This window comes from Solanum tuberosum, unplaced genomic scaffold (genome assembly GCF_000226075.1).
Source record: "Solanum tuberosum cultivar DM 1-3 516 R44 unplaced genomic scaffold, SolTub_3.0 scf00003, whole genome shotgun sequence".
Classification (NCBI taxonomy): Eukaryota; Viridiplantae; Streptophyta; class Magnoliopsida; order Solanales; family Solanaceae; genus Solanum; species Solanum tuberosum.
In genome coordinates, this window is record NW_006238929.1 from 3,313 (window position 1) to 12,304 (window position 8,992).

The window sequence follows — 8,992 nt, forward strand, 5'->3', positions numbered from 1 at the left end:
GTGCACATATGTTGTTAATATTGGATGTGATCGTGTACATATACATACATATATATATATATAAATACATATACATATATACATATACAAATATACATATACATATATAACATATATACATATACATATGTAACATATATATATATATATATATATATGCTAATATGTTACGTTTCAAAACAGTGAATTTTCAGGATACTATGCTTATCTGGTATTGAAGAAAATAGTGCAAATAATAATAATCCTTTGATGAAAATAGAATAAGTACTTTTGTTGATTCATATTTTAGTTGCCATATTCCAAGTGAGGCCGGGTCATACACATATTTTGAACTATTTTATTTCATTTTTAAAATTGATTCATGACTAATTTTTGTTATATATGGTTGCAAGAGATTTATGATAGAAAAAAATGAGAGGTGAATTTGGATTAATTAGAAATGCAAGGAAGGACAAATCTTCTTCTTAGTTATTTTTCGTGTGGCAGCCCATTTTTATGGCTCTTGGCTAAGGGTTAGTCTTACTTAATAGTGTGGTGCAGTGGGTGACATCATGAACTGAGAAATTGATTGTGAAAATTTGGTATCAGAGCTCTAGGTTGATTGACATCATTGGCGCGAGAGCAAATGTCTAGTAGAGTCCTGCGGATCGGTGCACATATGTTGTTAATATTGGATGTGATCGTGTACATATACATACATATATATACATATATACATATATATATATACACACACATATATACATGTACATATATACAATACTTGTATATATGTATATGCTAATATGTTACATTTCAAAACAGTGAATTTTCAGGACACTATGTTTATCTGGTATTGAAGAAAATAGTGCAAATAATATAATAATCTTTTGATGAAAATAGAATAAGTACTTTTATTGAATCATATTTTTATTGCCTTATTCCAAGTGAGGCCGGGTCATATACATATTTTGAACTATTTTATTTTATTTTTAAAATTGATTCATGACTAATTTTTGTTATATATGGTTGCAAGAGATATATGATATGAAGAAAATGAGAGGTGAATTTGGATTAATTGGAAATACAAGGAAGGACAAATTGTTGTTGTGTGATAATAAGATTAATGAAGAAGAGATGACAATGGGTAATAGGGAAATGATTGTAACGAAATTAGAGAGGAGATTAATAGTTCAAATATGTTTTCACGAGATGCGATTTTAAAGTATTTTGATATATCAATTACTCAAGCAGCAAATGAGCTTCATATTTGGTTAACACTTTTGAAGAATAGATGTAGGGATTTGGGAATTACAAGGTGACCTCATAGAAAGTTGATCAGTCTTCAAATATTAATCAACAATGTATATGTTAATTCTGTTTATATTATTTTTGTCATAGTCGATTGAAAACGTTTAAATATTTGTTCATTTTTTATTAAATCATTATTTCTATTAAATTACATTTTTACATACCATTGGTTACGTTTGTTACATTTTTTTTATATTCATTTTTTTCGTTACATTTGTTAATATTCATTTTGATATTTTTCACAGTCCAAAAATTCATTCAAATATGGATAAAATTTCCTACACAGATATTATATTAACCGTTGATTTTAGCCCACGATTTTAAGATAATGGTATTATACTATTGGTGGTTTAATTTTCTATTTAAACAATTTCTTGGTTATTAAGTTAGGGGTGGTGGATAAAATTTTAGATAAATGGGTGTAATTTTCAGATTTCTTAGTCTTTAAGAAATTCTTTTAGTGTTCATACTTTTCCGGTTACAAGCTCACCGGAGCTCCGACCGCCGGACCACCACTCATAAAACCCATTATCTCCATTTCTTTTCTCCTTTTCCAGAAGTCAACAAACATCAGAAACAATCAGAAAGTTACACTATTGGATCACTCCATTTTCTCTCCTCAATGCCGCCGGAGAAAACAAAACCTTTTTTTCTTTTTTCGGTCATCACTAGACCGCTGCTTCTCCAAACACAACAACAACCAGACCACTGCACTACTATCCAGACTCCAAAAAAACCTCCTGAAACATACGAACAACAATCAAACAGATCACAATTCCTTTCTCTTTCCTCCCAGGGGCGGATCTACCTATATCTAAGGTGTGTCACGTGACCAGCTTCGTTGAAATTTTTTACGGAATATATATATATATATATAAACTCAAAAAGTAAAACAATTAAAAGGACACCCCTTATAACAAAATTCTCCTAGCTCAGGTGGCAGAGGCACCGCATGTAAGGCACAACGTCTTGAGTTTGATCTCTTATGGGGTTTTTTTCCTCCATTTTTATTCACTTTTTTTTTTGTTTTTTTCACGTTTTCTTTTTTCTTCTCTTAAATTTATTAAATTTTTATTTTAAATTCAAAACAATAGGTCCCATTCATTAAAAACCTACTGACCCACTCTAATTCATTCAAAATCTAACTATTTTTTTTATTTTTAGAATTAAAATAAAACTCAAAATTTTTGAGTCCTTTATCAATTAGAATTATAGTTAAATAAAAATAGTGTTGTCTCCTTAAATCCTTGTATTTGTATATTTTTGAATTGTGAGTTTGTTCAATTTTCTCTCCGTTCTTGTTCATCAATCATTGTTATTCGGTATCCCGAATCTCCACATCATGGTAGTATTTTTTTGCTATTCTATTTTTTTTATTATGTGATTGAATTTTTATTTTTTTTTGTTAATAATAATAATTTTATTTTTTACTATTTGCTTGTTACAATGAAATAATATAGAATTCATTAGATTGATTATAATTATCCGCAATCCTCTATTAATGGGGCCTCAAATTTTTGGAGGCCTAAAGTAAAACCTTCATTGATTGTCTTCTTGAGCCATTCTTATATCTTTAATTGTGACACCGCTTAAAAAAATTCTGTGTACGCCACTGTTCCTCCCTCTACCAGCGAAATCGGAGAGACACGAACTCCGGCGAAACAAGCTCGCGAGCTTCAAAGCATTGGCAACACCACCAGTCGCTAGGGAGAAACAATAATCAAACAACCATCCAAACCATAGCGAACACTCGCGTCTCCGACAAATGTCGCCACTACTATCGCCAATAATGGCGAAAATCAACCAACCACAACTGGTAACATAGGTCTTCACTAACCCCTTTTATTTCTTTGTTCAATTCGTCTTTTATTTATCTTCAGTTAATAGTATTTTGTTTGATTTTGAATATTACTTGTATAGATTTGGCCGGAGCATCTTAAACTCCGATAAACTGTTTTGGAATTTTAATTTGACTCATTAATTGATTTCTATTAATATTGTTTTCTTGTTAAGAAAATACTTATCGTAGGTTCTTTATTGTTCACTGTGTTAAATGATATGAGTGATTTGTTGATAATTTTTATGACCCAGTTCTATATTTGTTTCATCTTAGTCAGGTTAATGTCTATGTTTGACATTGTTATACATTATTTTATATTATTATTTTTAGTTGCATTTTGATTGGTGATTCCCACTAATTAGAATGGTTTTTGTTCATAATTTTTATTTTTTAGCTTGTTTTAATATTTATATTGTTAAGTTCAATTGATTTGGTGTGGTACTATCACGATGGCTTGATAGTTTTTCCTTTTTTTATTGTTTTAATTCTCTTTACAATTTGTTGAGGAGAAAATGGTCAAATGTCTCCCTAACCTATAGTCGAATTCTCAACTACACACTTATATTTTACGGATGTCCTATTACCCCCTTAAACTATTTTAAAGCGGAATAAATGCACCCTTAAGTGCTGACATGGCGCAGAGAGTGTGTTCACTCTCTTAAAGGCATGCGAGAGACAAAGAACTGATCAAAAAAAATATTTCAAAAATATTTTAACTTTTTGTTAAGTATCATTTTTCAACTTTTACCTTTAATTTTATTTTCTTTACTTTTTCATTTCTTTTTCCTTTATCATTTTTCCTCTTCTCTCTCTCATCACTCAACACCCTCCTTACCTATATATCTCCATCACCATTGTTGAACCACTATGGCAGCCCCATCTCCTCACCCATCTTCTAATACTTTTTCATAATTTGTCTCACTATTACTCTCAACCATTAACCATCAAAAACACAAAATAATCATTAAAACTATTATTTATGTTAAAAATAAATTAAAGTAATTAATTTTCTTGCTTAGGCAAAATTTATCAACCTTCAAATCTTATTTTTTGTCTTTATTAACGTCCGATCAAGAATCTAAACTACACAAAATAAGAATTTCACGAAGTTTAGCAACAACAATCAATTGATTCTACTCAATCTCGATAATTTAGTGATTTCTTCAAGTGTAGAAAGCCTAAATCCTTCACTATTTAAAAAATAATAATGGCGTATTTATCTTCAATTATAAGATGATTAGCGAGAACTTCAAGCTTAAAATTGGTATTACAATTGTGGAATTTGAGTGGGAGAGGTGAAAATGGAGGTTTAAATAGCTAATAAAGTAGTTGTTATGGTGTTGCTGACGAATATTGATACTTAATTTGTGGGTTATTTGACTATAGGTTAGGGGGTCATTTGGCCATTTTCTCATTTGTTGAGTATTTTGGCCAATGAAAAAGTCTCTTCGTCGGGTTTTGGAGGCCTCCACATTGTAAAAGACGGAATTTAACTTAAGTTCATATATTTTGTTTGTTAAAATTGGTCGATGAAGAAATTACCGTCGATTTCCAAGGCTTCCTATGTTAATAAGACGGGTCTTTATTTTTGAGTTATTATTTCATTTTTTCATATTTATTTATTACTAACACTTTTATTAAGTGTCTTTACAGGTACCCGGAGTTTCTTCCCATTGAAGCTATTCGGATGAAGTTCGAATTATATTTATTATTCATAATTGTGTATATAATTGACGTTAGGCAAACCTTAGGTCATTTCTTATATTATTGATTTATTTTATTATTTGTGTATATCACATGTTTATTATACTTATGTATTGTTTTTATCTCTTCCTCAATTTGAAAAAATGAATTCAGTCGGGACCCACAATTGTGGATTTCAAAAGATGCCTAACACCTTCCCTTCGAAATAATTTGAACCCTTGCCTAGAATCTATTGGTTTCGTAGACATTCTTTTAAGTTAATTAATTAATTGGTTTCCTAGTTTTCCTAAAATTAGGTGGTGACTCCATTTAAACCCTTCCCTTTTAAAATTTATTATTTTTTGAGTCACCGCGACCTTGCGCCCTCTCAAGGGATGTCAACTTATATAAGTTATGATACTAATAATGTATATTTGAAGAAATTGTAGAAGTGAGTTAGAAATGGGATGGAAGAAAAGCTGAAGGATCTGATTAAGGTATTAGAGAAAGAAAAGAAAAAGATGGAGGAAATACTAGACATGAAACTTGAGGAGAAAATAAAGACATTGAGGCAAACATGCTTTAAGGCTAATTACAAGAGGAGAAGGCTAATGTCGTCTATGCATCATTATGGTTGATTCATTCACTTCTTTTGTATTTAAATCTTTGTATTGCACTATGTTTAGTTATCTCCAGTTTCTTTTTGTGTCTTGGTATTGATTTTTTTTTTAAGTTAATATATTTCAAATGATTTGTTTGAAAATCAATCATGCATACTCTTTATTTTGTGTTGGATATGTTCTCCTAATAACTTCTTTTGTTTTTCCTTGCATAAATTTCTTCTCAATTGGGTTACTTGGGCCCTTTAATTTCCTTTTGCACTCTTCGTTGGGCTAAGCCCACAATTCCATATCTCTGAGTCAGCCTCATCAATCCTCCGAAGGAATGGAAGATGAAATACAGGGTAACTGAAGTTATTATACAGGTCTTAGAGGCTAATATACAAGCAGATATATATCGGATACATCCATATACAATAATAAGCAGTGAATTTATACAGCTATATACAAAGGTAAATGGGCTAAAGATCCAATGTTAAATGCAACAACAATAAAAGATTAGGCCCATTGACTTTGGAGTTATCAGTTTACCTCTAATTTGACTAGGCTAGTCTTTATGTTGTATTCAGAGACAACTTATGCTTGTATTGTATTTGTAAAAGTTTTGTACTCTTATTTGATTAAACTCTCCCCTACTGACTGATTTTAGGTCTAGAAAATGGTTTCTTGTAATTTTTTATCTACCTCTCTTGTCTTTATTATTAGCTCTTCCTTCTTCTTGGTTATCTGCCGTGTGGTATCCTGTTGCTTAAGACTCTTGGCTAAGGGTTAGTTTTACCTAGTAGTGGGGTGTGGTAGGTGACATCATAACCTGAGAAATCGAGTCCTACAAAATTTGGTATCAGAGCTCTAAATTGATAGGTATCATTGGTATGAGAGCAAATGTCTAGTAGAGTCATGCGGATCGATGCACATATGTTGTTATTATTGGATGTGTGATCCTATATATATACTAATATATTATGTTTGAAAACAATGGATTTTCAGGACACTATGTTTTGTCTGGTGTTGAAGAAAATAGTGCAAATAATAATAATCCCATTTAAAATAATAAGTCATTTATCATAAATTGGTCATTCAACACTTTTAAGTTACAAAACTTAGCCTTCGACGTTTTTTCTTCTTTTGCTTTTGGTTGCTTATCCTTCTTCTTGTTCGACACGTTTTCTTCTACGACTTCTAGTTATTTATTCTTTTTCTTCTTCATTGCTTATCCTCCTCCTCCTCATGCTTATGTGTTGCTTATCCTCCTCCTCCTTCTTCATTGCATATCCTCTTTCTTCTTTTTTGTGGCTTATCTTACTTTTAAAAAAATTCGACGTACTACAAATGTGAATCGTCTTGAGCGAATTATACATCAAAAAACTTGAAATATCGAGAGGATTTCATATCTAAAATTTTGAATTATTAGAAGAGATTTTGAGTTTATGGGGATTGAACAGTTTGTGTATACTTCATGTACAACTAAATTATATTTAGCTTTTTGAGTGTATTATAATGTATAGTTAGTGTATAACTCATGTATATGTACGATATGTTCGACTTTTTGAGTATATCATAATGTATAATCAGTGTATACTTTCTATAAATTTTGACTATTTTTTATGTAAACAAAACATAACTATATTTATCGTAGAGATAATGCATAAGTACCCCTTAAATTATGACCAAAATCCCAACGACACGGATTAACTTAACCAGGGTCTTATTATCCCCTAAACTCATTTTTTTATGTATTTCCTACACCTTTTGTGCTTATATGGCACCTTCAACTGGATAAGTTAACGGTGTTTGTACAATACGTGTCCGCCACGTGTGTAATTATTTTTTTTATCTTATTTATTTATTTATTAATTTTTAAAAAAAAATTAATTTATATTTAATTTTTTTTTTCTTTATCTTGTATTTAGATTAAGTTTACACACATAAAAAAAAATTAAAAATTTGTCTTATATTTGAACTTTGTTTTCTTCATTTCTTTTACCTTCATTCATTATTTTTTTTCTCCTTTTTTCTATTGATTTTATTTATTCCTTTTATTTTATTTTAATTTAAAATTTAATGCAAAAATTGCATTTAAAATAAGTTAATTTTGAAAGGATAACAAGATAAGTGAAGAAAATTAAATACAACATAAAAAAAAAGTAAAGGGTAATTTTTAGTTTATTATTTTCTCAAAAATACACACAATTTTTTTTAAAAAATAATTAAAAGTGAAAAGATAAGAAATTAATGAAAAAGGAAAAACAAAAAGCTTAAAGTGAGGAAGAAATTAAAATAAATATTTTACAAACAAAAGAAATGAAAATAATTAAATATATATAAGTTTTAATGTAAATAATTATGTGTACTGACTAATCAGAAATAGACCAATTAAAAAAGGACATGTGTCCAGTATTTTAGGTCTTCACTTGCCTTCAAGAGAGTGTGCAGACACTCTCTTTGCCATGCCAGGTCTTGGGTGTGGTTATTCCATTTTAAAATAGTTTAGGGGGGGTAATAAGACCTAGTTAACTTTATGTGTGTCACTGAGATTTCGGTTATAGTTTAGGGGTACTTATGCATCATCCCTTTATTGTAAACTAATTATTTTATTGTATATATTTGAAACTATCCCAAAGTTATTTTTTATCTATAATTTGTAGATTCAAAATGGTTAAGAAACAATAGTAAATTTTGTTAGAGAAAGTAGGAGATAATAATGTTAGATTTTATGGAGTTTAGTGACAAAGAAGACAAAATAGTGAATTTTGTTAGCCAATTGGGGTTCATAGTTAAATTTAGGCGGAATGATCTGAGAGTCCCTTGTTCTTGGCTCCATTTGTAAGTTATACCCTTATACTTATGACTTTGTCGACTAAACTCTTAAACTCACCGAAATACAATATTTTAAAACCCTTTCTCATCTGATAAGTGTGCTTGTAGTACACTCGTTTTACACATGGAATTTCATGTCATTTTTTAATAACACATCATAATTATTAAAAAATAAATTCAAAGACACATCAGAAATTAAATATTTAAAAATAAATAATATTAAAAAAATACAATTTTCTCTCTCTCACTATAATCGTGTCTCTCATTCCCCACTTCACCTTCTTCTTTCCCAGCCCCACCTCTCTCCCAAAAATGAAAAAATCACCGTTTGCTTCCACTATTTTCACTTCTTTGCACCCAAAATCTTTTTCGATCACAAAAAATTATCATTCACTGTAATGTAATAAATTGTAATTAATCATTGGTATGCTTTAAAGGAGGGTTTTATTTATTTTGATTTGGTAAAAAGAGATATCAAGAAAACTTCAAGTTGGAAATTCAAGCAATAGATCTTGAAAAATTAAGATTATAAAAATGACTAATGAGTATATTTTCTAGCAAAAACTTTGTTAATTTTTTTTTATGATGGGGTGTCCGTCAAAAAAGGAAGAAGAAAGTTGCATAGAGTGAGGTGTGAAACAAAAGAGGGAGTGATGAACGACAACGACGACAAAGAAGAAGAAGAAGACGACGACAACGAAGAAGAAGAGGAAGAGGGGGTAGGGGTAGGGGTGGGGGTTGG